Source organism: Humulus lupulus, chromosome 5 (genome assembly GCF_963169125.1).
Source record: "Humulus lupulus chromosome 5, drHumLupu1.1, whole genome shotgun sequence".
NCBI classification, from domain to species: domain Eukaryota; kingdom Viridiplantae; phylum Streptophyta; class Magnoliopsida; order Rosales; family Cannabaceae; genus Humulus; species Humulus lupulus.
The window spans coordinates 69,792,505-69,802,757 of record NC_084797.1 but is presented as its reverse complement, the minus strand read 5'-3'; positions in this window follow the sequence as shown (position 1 = coordinate 69,802,757).

Here is a 10,253-nt window from a genome sequence, read left to right as displayed (position 1 = left end):
CAATGTGGTCTCAACAATCATCACATATCAATGCAGTTATGCCTAACATGGCCAAAATTACAGTTATGCCCTTCTAACACGATCCGGGCCTACATGCATACTAATATACATAGTCATGCATCTTAGATAAACAAATAGTCATATAACATGCTTTAAATCATAATCATGCATTTAACTCATCAAATCACACATATATCCTATCATGCCCTCCTGGCACGCTAATCAAGGCCCTTAAGCCTTATTAGCTATTTTGGGTCGTTACAGACGAGGAGAGGGTCCGGTCCGGAGCAGCAGCCGATCCCTCTGGGCAAGGTAATCCTTATATGTTTAGGGATTTAGATAGGGCCACTGCAGACCTTCGGTTAGCTAGGTTCAATCCTAATCAGCCCGTTCAACGTCATCGAAGTGACCCAGACTGCGACGTAACCCTACTCCAATGCGTTGACCAGCTCGTGCTGGATTACGAAAGTAGCCGCCCTAGGGGCACTGTAGTCGTAGATAACACCATAGCTTTTAGGTCGGTCTTTTTTTAGGAGTATGGGACTAATCTTCGGTCATGGCCCTCCCTTCGGGAGGGTATAGTAGCTCCGGGTCTTAGGAAATATATAGAAGAGTCTAGTCCCGAGCCAGATTCGGACCCAGAGCCTCTTCCAGCCCGCGAAGTCATTATCCTAGATTCCCCCGCTGCAGCTCCGGGGCCGGTGGTCGTGACCATATATTCCTCCCCTAGCTCGGAGGGTAGGATCCCTTTCAATATATTTGAGATCTGGTTTCCCTTTAACTTTTGTTGTCTTGCACAAATATTTCTATCTATATATTAACACCTTGCCTTTGATTTCTCAGAGGATATGTCTCAGCCCGGGAGCAACGACCTGCGAGCTATGTTCCCTGGAGGGAACCCTTCCTCGGGGGCCTCTAGGCCCATGGTGAAAAAGCTCCGGCTGGCAAAGAAGGCCATCGGGAGTGCCTCTAAGTCCCCCGCAAAGGGGAAAAACCAGGCTCCGGCAGCCCAGGAGAAAGTGCCTCCACCACCCCCTGCAATGAAGATGCCTCCTCCTCCCCCACGAGTTCCCGACCCTGCTCGGGAAACGGAGGTGCCCACCAGGACCTTGTCCACCACAACCCTCGAGGTGTGCGTCCCAGTGAACCCTCGAGCTCTGGAGAAGATCCCCGACGTCTTTCGGGGAACGGTCTATGAGACGGCGAGCTACACCGTGGACCATTACTACAATGCCGCCGAGAAGGACCTGCGGGCGATCGAGACGAGGAGCCCGGAGAACGTGATGGAGTCTTCACTGGGGATGGCTCTCATGGTAAGTTGGCCTTGCCATTTGTATCCCATGCTCATTAAGCATCACATGCTTGATTTTTTTTTCTAAGGCAGTTGCCTTATCATCTTTTTGCCTTGCAAGGTGCCTTGGCTCTCCACCGGAGCATATCCCGATCTAGGGCTCGGCTCGAGGACATGAGGGGTGAGCACCAGAAAACTTTGGCTGCCATTAAGACTGCCCAAAAGCAAGAACAGGATGCCAAGGATGCCTTGGCGGCTGCGCAGGCCGAGCTGGACGCATCTCGTCCTAAGTTGCAGGAGGCCGAGGCTATCTTGGCTGCTCTAGCCGCCGCGAGGACTGAGCTTGAGGAGGCTAGGGCCGCTCGGGCCGCACTGGACACTGTGAAGGTCGAGGCCGAGGAGGCCAAGGCCGCCCTGGCGACGGAGAGGGCAGCCGCTAGCTCCTCCATGGAGGCCATGCTGTACCATTGTTGGGTCTACAACCCAGATGGAGACTTCTCCTTTATGGGGGCGGAGGCATGAGACAGCTTCCTGGAGAAGTTCAAAGCTCGCCTTCAGCAAGAGGCACCCTCCGAGACCGGGGAGACCTCCGCAGCCGCCGAGCAGGAGGGCGAGGTGGTGACTTCATCGGAGCAGCCTGGCAGGGCCTAGGACTTCTTCTCTTTCTACCCCTCGAACATATATTATTATTTTTTTTGTAACTTTGTATGAGGTTTTCTAACCTCGAGACAATTGGCTTTATCAATTTTTTGCTTCCTAATTGATTTACATCCTTTTGCCTTTATGCATTTTGGTAATGGTCTTAGTTTTTGTTGGTGCTGCGATTGACACTTTATGCTTTTCTAGGAAAAAAACATAATCACTTTTGAACCAACTTCTAAGATAAGTCCTGGTTGTATCCTGGACATTACTTTAAAAACTCAGTTCGTGTTAATTTTTTATTAATGTCTCGTGCTTTTTAAGAAAAACAACGATCAATTAATTTGAACTAACTTCTAAGTTTTAGGACCTGGTTACTTCCAGGACGTTAATTTGAAAACTTAGTTGGCGTTAATTTTTATCAATATCTCGTGCTTTTTAAGAAAAACATCGATCAATCGATTTGAATCAACTTCTAAGTTTTAGGACGACCTGGTTATATCCAGGGTATGACTTAGTTCGCATTAATCCTTTACCAATATCTCATGCTTTTTAAGAAAAGCATCAATCAATCGATTTGAATCAACTTCTAAGCCTTTAAGGCGACCTGGTTATACCCAGGCACCATATGCCCCCCAAGTAATTAGGAAAGGATCTTTCATGGTTACTTGAGATTACATTCGCAAATATACACAATAATGAAAAAAAAATTTAATTCCCATTGCTTAATACAAAAAATGGCCTTTCTGAGTAAGCCTCACAAGGGTATTACTGATAATATTTCTTTAAATGGATGGCGTTCCAAGTTCGTGGGACTGCTTCTCCATTTAGCAGAGCCAACTTATAGGTTCCTTCTTTTATGACCTCGGTTATTTGATATGGCCCTTCCCAGTTTGGTCCCAATACTCCATCTTTGGGATCTTTACTGGCTAAAAAGACTCTCCTGAGGACCAGATCGCCAATGCTAAAGGCATGCTTTTTGACCTTTGAGTTGAAATAACGAGTGATTTTTTGCTGGTAATGCGCGAGCTGGAGCTGCCAATCTTCTCGTCTTTCATCAATCAGGTCGAGGGACGCGCAAAGCAGTTTGTGATTGCGGTCCTGGTCATACGCTTGGACTCTATGCGAAGATATCTTTATTTCGACAGGAAGGACTGCCTCACTCCCAAAAGCTAGGGAGAAAGGAGTATGCCCTGTAGAAGTTCGATGCGAGGTCTGGTATGCCCACAGTACCTGGGGGAGCTGTTCTAGTCAAACCCCCTTGGCTTCGTCCAGCCTCTTCTTAAGGCTCACCTTTAGCATCTTATTGATGGCCTCGACCTGCCCATTAGCCTGGGGGTAGTCCACGGAGGAGAAACTTTTCTCAATGTCATACCTTTCACAGAATTCGGTGAAGAGGTCGCTGTCGAACTGAGTCCCATTATCGGATATGATTTTCTTTGGCAGCCTGAACCGGCAGATAATGCTTTTGACCACGAAGTCGAGGACTCTCTTGGAAGTGATTGTTGCCAAGGGTTCTGCCTTAGCCCACTTGGTGAAGTAGTCGATAGCCACCACCGCGTAACGGACCCCTCCCTTTCCAGTGGGGAGGGCGCCAACCAAGTCGATTCCCCAGACCGCGAATGGCCACGGGGACGAGATCATCTTCAGCTCGACTGGGGGAGCTCAGGCAACTGTGGCGAATCGCTGGCACTTGTCACATTTATTGACGTACGAGATTGAATCCTTCGACAGAGTGGGCCAGTAATATCCTTGCCTTAAGATCTTCAGGGCCAAGCTTTGCCCCCCAGTGTGGTCCCCGCAAAAACCCTCGTGCACTTCTTGCAAAATGTTCTTTGCCTCGCTTGGTAGAACACATCGTAGGAGGGGTAGAGAGTGCCCACGTCGGTATAGCATCCCATCTACCACTGTATACCTTGGAGCCTGGTAAAGTATTCGCCGTGCATCATTACGCCCTTCGGGTAACTTTCCTTCGGTGAGATACTCGAGAATGGGAGTCATCCAGGTCGGTCTGGTGTCGATCATCTCAACCTCCGCCCTGACTTCTTCTATGCTTGGTTTCTCTAAGAACTCCACCGGTACTAATCCCAAAGTCTCCGCCTCCCCGGAGGTAGCAAGCTTGGCGAGGGCGTCTGCGTTGGCATTCTGCTCCCGAGGTATCTGCTCGATTGAGCCCCGTTCAAATGCGGACAGCTCAGCTTTTACCTTGGCCAGATAAGCAACCATCTTGGTTCCCTGCGCTTGATATTCACCTAGCACCTGGTTTACCACGAGCTGGGAATCACTGAAGCACTGAACGGAGCTGGCCTTCAGCTCCTGGGCCACCCTTAGCCCGGCCAGCAAAGCTTTGTATTCGGCCTCGTTGTTGGATACCTTGAATCCGAATCTCAGCGCCGAGTGGAATCTATGCCCCTCTGGGGATATCAAAGTGATTCCAGCCCCAGAGCCGTTCTCATTAGATGAGCCATCCACGAAGATCTTCCATGACGCCTGGGTCGGGGTGACCTGGGGGTGAATCTTCCATAGGGTCTCTTTGGAATCCTGTGCATTTTGCCACAAAATCAGCCAGGGCCTGGCTTTTTATTGCAGTTTGCGGAGTGTACAAAATCTCAAACTGGCTGAGCTCAATAGCCCACTTCAACAGGCGTCCCGATGCTTCAGGTTTTTGCAAAACCTACCTTAAAGGTTAATCGGTCATGATGTGTATTGAGTGGGATTGGAAATACGGCCTGAGCTTTCGGGAGGCCGTGATAAGACAGAATGCCATCTCCTCCATCAACGGGTATCGGGACTCAGCCTTGAGAAGTCTCTTGCTGATGCAATAGAATGGTTTTTGAACCCGGTCTTCTTCTCGAACCAATACGGCACTAGTCGCATCTTCTGTGACAGCTAGGTAAAGGAAAAGAGGCTCTCCTGCCGTTGGTTTGGACAATACGGGCGGCTCGGCCAGATGTGCTTTTAGGTCGAGGAAGGCACGCTCGCACTCCTCTGTCCACTCGAACTTCTTATTCCCCTGGAGCAGGTTGTAGAATGGCAGGCACTTGTCAGTGGATTTAGAAATAAACCGATTAAGGGCCGCCACCCTTCCTGTCAGGCCCTAAACGTCCTTTCGTGATCGTGGTGAAGGCAGCTCCAGCAGCGACCTGATCTTATCGGGGTTCGCCTCGATTCCTCTAGTGTTGATAATGAAACCCAGGAATTTTCCATATGCGACCCCGAAAGTGCACTTCTGCGGGTTAAGCCTCATGCTGTATTCTCTTAGTATCTTGAAGCATTCCTCCAGGTCGGAAACATGGTTATCGGCAGTTTTCGACTTGACCAGCATGTCGTCAACGTACACTTCCATGTTTTTCCCGATCTGGTTGGCAAACATCCTGTTCACCAATCTTTGGTATGTAGCACCGACGTTCTTCAGTCCGAATGGCATGACCTTGTAACAATAGACGTTAGTTGGGGTCATGAAGCTAGTGTGCTCCTGGTCCGCTGGATTCATGGCGATTTGATTATAGCCTGAGTACGCATCCATAAAGGACATGAGCTCGTGCCCCGCCATGGCGTCTACCAATTGGTCGATCCTCAGCAAGGGGAAACAGTCCTTGGGGCAGGCTTTGTTCAGATCGGAGAAGTCGATGCAGGTCCGCCATTTCCCATTGGGCTTCGGGACCAACACGGGATTAGCGACCCTGACTGGGAACTTGGCTTCACGGATAAAGCCGCATTTTTTGAGCCGGGCTACTTCCTCTTCTAGGGCTTCAGCTCGAGTTGTTCCCAGGCGCCTCTGTTTCTGGGACTTCGCAGGCACGCTCTTATCCAAATGGAGGGTGTGCATGATGACGCTTGGACTAATTCCCACCATGTCCTCATGTGACCATGCGAATACATCCAGGTTCTCCTGCAGGAACTTGATCAACTCCGCCTTCCTCTTACCACAGAGGTTTTTCCCGAGCTTAACCATTCTTGAGGGATTCTGTGGATCGATATTTACTTCCTCGAGCTCTTCGATAGCTTGGAGCTCGGACTTATCCTCGCCTATTCGGGGGTCAATATCCTCACTTAGGACGATATTTTCCCCTTCGGCGCTCTGAGGTTTTTCAATCTCAGGATTAGGCAAAGGTTCCTGAGGTTCCTCTTCTCCGCCTTGGACAGTCATTGTTAACTGCCCAGGTTTTAATTTTCCCTTCATGGAAATGCTGTAGCATTCCCTGGTAGCAAGTTGATCGCCATGGACCGTGCATATCCCCATGGAAGAGGGGAATTTCAGCGCAAGGTGGCTGATGGAGGTGATGGCTTCAAAAGCTATAAGTGTAGGTCGACCCAGAATGGCATTGTACGCGGCGGGACAGTCGATGACCACGAACTCGAGGAGTTTTGAGACTGTCCGAGGTCCCTCTCCTAAGGTGATCACCAGCTCGATCGTCCCTATAGCCGCCGATCCTTCTCCAGAAAAACCATAAAGCATCATGGAGGTTGCTTTTAGCTCGGTGACAGACAAACCCATCTTCTCTAGCGTGGATCGAAATAGAAGGTTTAACGAGCTCCCATTATCGACCAGTACTCTCCTAACCTTCAGATTAGCGAGTTGCATTGCTATGACCAGAGGGTCGTTATGAGGGAATTGAACGTGGCTGGCATCTTCCTCAGTAAAAATGATTGGTTGCCTCTCCAACCGCTGCTGCTTCGGCAGATGCTGCTCGGGGACGAACTCCACTCCATTAAGAGCCTTAAGTTCGTTGACGTACCACTTTTGGGCACCTCTGCTCATGCTAGCCAAATGAGGACCTCCAGAGATTGTGGAGATCTCTCCTCCTATCACTGGAGGAGGGACGTTCTGATCTATCCGAGACCCGGGCTGACTGACCGGGACTTCTGGAGCTGGACGGGCTGCGGGAACTCTGTTCCGCGCATATTGAGCCAAGGGGTCGGCTCGGATGAGAGTCTCGATCTCTTCCTTCAGGTGTCTACAGTCATCGGTATTGTGGCCAATGTCGTTGTGGAAACGGCAAAACTTGGAGGGGTCTCGCTTCCCCTTCTGGTGCTTTAACGGCTCCGGCCTCTTCCAGGGGAGGCGAGCAGAGTTTGCTAGGAAGATGTTCTCCCTATAGTGGGTGAGCTTCGTATAAGTCGCGTAGACTGAATTAAATTTTTCTACGAACTTATTCTTCTTTGGGCCATGCTGGTTGCCCTTGTTGTTCCCCTTTCTCTTACCTCCACCAAACTGGTTATTCTGTGTAACATTCTGGGTCGCTTTCACGACCTCCGTTCCTACTCCAGCGGGCTGCTCAAGGACCTGGCTGGTTCCTGCAGCTGAGGCTTGTGCCTCCTCTAAGTTGATCCACCCCTGGGCCCTATTTAGGAATTCGTTTACGGAGCCGACTCCCTTCCTTTGTATCTCATTCCAGAGTCCCCCTCCAACGAGGATTCTAGTTCTCAAAGCCATGAGCTTAGAGCTGTCATCTGCATCTCTGGCCCGAGCAGCGACATTCGCAAATCTGCTCAGGTAAGCCTTCAGAGGCTCGTCGAGTTGTTGCCTTACGTTTGCCAGGGTATCAGCTTTGACGCGGGCAGCCTGGGAAGCTCGGAATGCTCTCTTGAAGTCAGTAGAGAAAGTTTTCCACAAGCTGATTAACTGTTTTTTACTCTGTTTGAACCACTGTCTGGCCGGCCCAGTCAATGTGGAGGGAAATATTAAACATCTAAGCTCGGGGCCAATGTTGTGGGCCATCATCAGGGTATTGAACATACCCAGGTGATCTGACGGATCTCCGTCTCCATTGAATTTGGACAGGTGCAGCATACGGAAACCAGGTGGGCATGCCGTTGCTGCTATGCTGGGGGCGAAGAGCTCAAGCTCGTCCCCTGAATCATATTCATCTTTTTCTTTCTCTGACAGGAGCTTCCTCATTAGCTCCTCCATATGAGCCAGGCGCTCAAGGGTTTTGTCCTGATTTCCTTGGTTATTCCGGGGCTGTTCAACAGCTTCGGATCCATTGTACACGTTTGGCGGGTTATTGTCCCTCCTATCTTGAGATAGGTTATATGGGACATTCCCGTTGTCACGTACCTCGGACAGGTCTTCCCTTGGGCGAGTACGGCTGCCATTTCCTACTGGGTCTCCCCTTTGAGAGGTAAGACGATCTCAGAGATCGCCCCTTGGGGTAGCTTGAGGACTTTGCGCCGAGCTTAGGCGTTGGCGCAGGTCTCCACCAGAAAGGTCACTTCGGCAGCTTCCGGTCCAATAGCTCCTGTTTGAGAAGCTCGGAGCCCGCCTCTGGGGATGAGGATCCGGGACTTCTCTGGGCGCCCTGCTATGATGGGAAGGTCCTGCGGAAGGTGAGTATCTCCTACTGCTCCCATAAGCTGGAATATCTCAGACTGGCCGAGGAGGAGACGGATATCTTATCGATGAAGGAGGATGTCTGACCGGGGATGCGATCCTGGTCCCGTCAGGGCAGATCAGGTTAGGTAGGGGCCGCTCGGCTCTGCCAACCTCCAGGTTCAGCGCTTGGCGGTCTGAGCGGGGCGCAGGATGGCTGGCTGGGACGGGCTGTCGCTGAGAGCCCTCCCTGGATCTCCTTCGAGAATTCCCTTGAGCCGTCCTAGGCGCACTCGAGGGTGGCAGTGAGCTGGGAGTTGAAGTTCGGACCGATCGGCTATACTGCTGCTCGGCCCTAGGTAGTTCTTCGAAGGTGGTCTCTTGGTGGTGCGATGATGGAGTAGGGTTTGATGTCGGGGGTCTGACCGACCGGCTAGGCCTGGACCGATTACCCCGGTGGGACTTATGAGTCTCGCCTTGCCTCTCTCCGACATTAACGTCGGTTGTAAGAGGGGGTAGTCGGGCCAACACCTCCTTAATTTGCTGGTTAGCTTTCACCAACTGACTCCTCAGCTGAGCATTCTCCATTTCTACCACCGTGTAGAAATCTGGGTTCGGATTAGGTGGCCGGGGTGCCGAACTTCCAGTGTCATCTTGGCCTATTGGCTGCTTGCCCAGTCGCTGTTGAACTTCAGGATTCTGATCATCGGAAATGGCGGCATGATGGGCCTCCTGCCCATCATGTTGGTCCGCCTCGTTACCGTGTCTTGAGCGAGTGACCACCATGGTTGGGTATTTGCGATAGCACCAATCTAACAAGCTCTTAATGAAAGCACCAAACTGTTGACGCGGTTCTTCGCCAACAGGTAATTAAAAGAATAAGAGAATGTGATTAGTGCTAAGTAATGAACTGTAACAGATGAATGATCTTAAAATAAAATGGTGATACGAATACTTTTTTAGGTGGTTCAAAGGTTAAAATCCTTCTACTCCACCAGCCAATATTATTGTTATATTCCCGGTATTCTTTACAGGGTATTTCTTTACACAATAGAATCCGACCCTTTGCAACTCCCAGGGTCTCCATATTTATAGGAGAGGGCACCTGGGGGTTGGCAAGGGGGGTCATCCCGTGACCTTCTTACCCATCATGTCACTTCTGTGACATTCATGATTAATTCCTAAAACCTGACAAATGAAGTGTGGTCTAATCAATAGGTAAGGAGATAATGGGCCGTACGGCCCAACCCAGTCGTGGGTGCCTGAACACGTACGTTTATGCTGCGTGTCCGAGAATTCAGGGATATATCAGACACGTGATCTCTGATATATGCACGTTTACATTGCGTGGTTGACTTTATATAAAGGGTCACAGCTTCCAACTCAAGCTCGTACCTCGAACTGGATGTCTTCTTAGTCTGTGGTGTCCATACTCCTGATCCGACTCCTTAGTAATCTTAGTAAGCCTTTTGTTACCTCGAGCTGGCGACAGCAGCTCGGAGCTCGTGACCTCCACGTGGTTGATATAATTATGCCATACCTCAGCTTGCTAATAGCCCGTGGAGAATTAGGGCGTACACACTCAATAACTTTTCTCCACAGCACAATTGTACCAAATTGACCCTAAGTCTTATAAAGATAGTTGATTTAAGTAACAAATTCAACAAGTGTGATTTATTTAATCTAGTTTATAATTTTAATTACAATTAGAGAGAACTTTGACATAATCTCTATCAATAAATAAAAATCCTAAAATGGTTATATATTATTGTAAAAGCATATTCAGCAATCATCTAAACAAGATAAACACAATAATCATAGAAGAACATAAGAATTTGATTTTATAGGAAACAAGAAAACAATATCCATTACTAAATGAAAGAATCATGCTTAGGGTTTCAAAGCACTCTTTACCTAAAAAAAACCTAGCTAGATACAATATAAAAATCAATCCAATAATTCACAAAGTAAAATAAGAGAGAGAAGAAGAAGACAATTGAAGAACAATCT